Source organism: Empidonax traillii, unplaced genomic scaffold (genome assembly GCF_003031625.1).
Source record: "Empidonax traillii isolate 1590-97213 ecotype Southwest subspecies unplaced genomic scaffold, ASM303162v1 scaffold476:size613836, whole genome shotgun sequence".
NCBI lineage: Eukaryota > Metazoa > Chordata > Aves > Passeriformes > Tyrannidae > Empidonax > Empidonax traillii.
The window spans coordinates 147,440-150,571 of NW_020955669.1; positions in this window are offsets into that span (position 1 = coordinate 147,440).

Below are 3,132 nucleotides of genomic sequence, written 5' to 3' on the forward strand. Positions count from 1 at the left end.
GGGATGGGATGGGATGGGATGGGATGGGATGGGATGGGATGGCTGCTCTGAGCCCACCAGTAGCACATGCTCCAGCAGGACGGCACCTCCTCACCCGAGCAGCTGTGCCCCCAACCCTCACCTACCACAGCCAGGACAGTTCAGCAAAGGGGATGAGGCTCTGAGGCCAGCAAGCCACCAGCCCCAACAACTATTTCTTATTCTCAGGACTATTAAGTGAAGCTCCTGCTTTATCCATACAGAGGCTGCTGCTCCACCGGAGCCAAACAGCACCGGGGCAGAGAGAGCAGCCGCTCCCGAGCCCCAGCCGAGCGCGATGTGAGCTCAGGGATGCTCATGAACAAGACACACAGTGGGAAGTCACAGCCTGGTGTGACGTCACAGCCCTGCTAACGCAGAGCCTGGCTCTCTGCTTTCACAGACGGAGCCACATCCAGGGTCACACCAGTCTTTTTTTTTCCAGCGCACGTGGCAGATGATGGAGCAGGCACAAAACTCAGAGCACACGGTATCATCACCCGGCTCTGAACTCTGCGTATGTCAGGAGAGTTTCTGGTTGGCAGAATCACGCCAGCAGCTACTGAGGGACCAGGGCAGTTCCTCCAACCCACGGAGCCATTCCAGCTGAGTGACAAACATCACTCAGCGAGGCCGCTGGGCTGGATGCTCCGTCGGAAAACACCTGCAGGTACTTAAAGGAAAAAAAAGTCGGTGGTGGTGGATTTGGCTGGCGTTGGCTGCAGAAACTCCCAGCCAGGCTGGCAGCCGGGACAGAGCCTCATTTATCCGCGGGCTGTCACAGACAGCGGCACTGCCCATTGATGCTATTTTCAGGCGCCGTGCCCCACATGCAAACACAGCAGCTCACACAAACCTCTCTGCTCCCCACTCGGACACCCCAGACAAGCAGGGGGTGAAGCTGATGTGTGAGCAGCGCTGAACAGTGCAGGGACAGCTCCTGCCTCGTATTTTCACCCAAAACTGCTCCCCACAGGGCAGAGGTGCTGCCAGACTACATGTGACCCACGGACATATCCAGCCCTCACAGGGGCAGCTCCAGCAGCAAGGTACCATCCCTCCTCATTAGTGAATCAGCCTGGAAGCCACTTAGAGCCTCCATGAGTCCAATGCCAGGCCCTAGACCCCCACCTTCACACCGAATCATCTCCTCTATTTAAGCAACACTTTAAAGCTTTGCTCTGAAAACAAATTGCAGCCACTTTGTGCCAAGACGTTGTTTTCCCACACGCCCATCCAGCGGGATCGGCGCTCACCGCCCTGCCGAGGGCAGGCACAGGCACGTCCCTGTGCCGGGATCCACGGGGTTCGCTCTGGGGCAGAGCAGAGCCCCAGCCCTGCCCACCCCCACGCAAACTCCTCAAAAGCTTCCACCATAACTCATTGCTGCTCCGAGTTAACAGCAAAGTCCACTGATAATGGCCGGGGAGAGCGGGCAATCCGCTGGGTGAGGATCCTGCTGCTGCCTCCACTTGCCTGGACCAGGGGACACCCCACTGCCCCCACCCTGAGACACAGCACCCAGTGCCCCCATTGCCAACAGAAAGTGCTTTTGCACAGCTCAGTAAAGGACCTTTTCCGTAAGAGCAGTGTCCTCGTGGAGGCAGCCAGAGCTTCTGCTCCATCCCCAGCACAGACCTCTCCGTGTCCCGAGCCCAGCACGGGCACACACAGCTCCGGGCACCCTGGGGACAAGCCAGGGGACACACAGGGCGTGCTGTGCATCCCGACCAGCACAGCAGGGCCCAGGGACCACCCCACCACCACTGCCCTGCCCTTGCCACACATCCCAACACCTGGGCCAACACCGCCCGTGCCCAGGTGCTGCCACAGCACCCCAGCACACAGTGAGGGTCTCACTCCGGGTACCCCACAGGTGTCCCGGGGACGAGCCGGGGTCACCGGCACCCACACGGGTCCCGCTCGGCGTGGGAACCGCAACCCCGCGTCGGAGAGGGGCTGCGCCGGGGCCTCGGTAAAGTTCCGCTGAAGAAGTTTCCCTCCTGCCCTGACCCCTCCGGGGGGCTCAGCGGGGCCGGGGTTCCACCGCGCCCGCCCCGCTGCAGCCGCTCCCGCCGCCGGGCGCCGCCGGGATGGAGCGCGGGGAGCCGCGTGTGCCCCTGGCGAACATCCGGCCCCGCTCCCCGGCTCCCGGGGCCCCTCCAGCGCATCCCCCCGGCTCCCACAACTTTCCTACGGCTGCAACTCCCCTGCCCGCAGCCCGGCCCCGGGCCCGCCGGTACCGGGAGCCCGGCCGCCCCCGCCCGCCCTACCTGCCCAGCCGCCCGGCTCCGCCGCCGTCTGCAGCATCCTCCCGCCGGCTTCTCGCTGCCGGCCGGGCGAGCGCGCTCCCAGAGGAGGAGGAGGAGAAGAAGGAGGAAGAGGAGGAGGAGGAGGAGGAGGAAGGCGGCGGGAGGGGGGGGGGATGAAGGCAGCGCGCGCGCCGCCGCGGTCCAACCCCCCCTCGGCGCCGCGCACCCGCGCGGGGTGGGAGGGGGGAAGCGCGGCGGCGCATCCCGGTGCTGCATCCCGCAGCTGCATCCCGCAGCGGCGCCCCGGGAGGGTCCTCCCGCCGCCCACCCCGCGGTCCCGGGTGCCCCGGGCTGGGACGGTGGGGACACAGGGGCTCCCCAGGCTCTTTCATGGGGACTGGAGGTGGGGGTGTCGGTAAAGGTGTGTGGCTGGGCGCGCAGAGGAGGGTGGCACAAGCGGGGCTGTGGGACGGGCACCTGGATTTCAGGGTACTGAGATTCCCGGTGTCACCAGCACCGTGGAGCGTTGGCGGGTCAGGTCTCAGACCTGCCCGAACGAGGGTCTCCTGTCCCTCACCCCGGGCAGCTGCAGACAGCCCGGCTCTCCAGGAGCTCCCTGCGCGGACCGGGGAGGTGGCACTGGGGGGGCTGCAGGGCTTCGCCGCTGGCAGACCCCCTGGTCTGACCCAGACCCAGCGGCCAGCAGGGTGGGATAACGCCTTGGCCGTGCCCAGGCAGCCCAGATGCTCCAGGAGGGTGAACGGGTAACCGGGGGCGGGACGGAGGGAGGGAGCCAGCAGGGAGCCGCTCTTTGCTCCTCAGTTGTCGCAGCTGGAGCACAAGGCGCCGCCAGGCAAAGGCT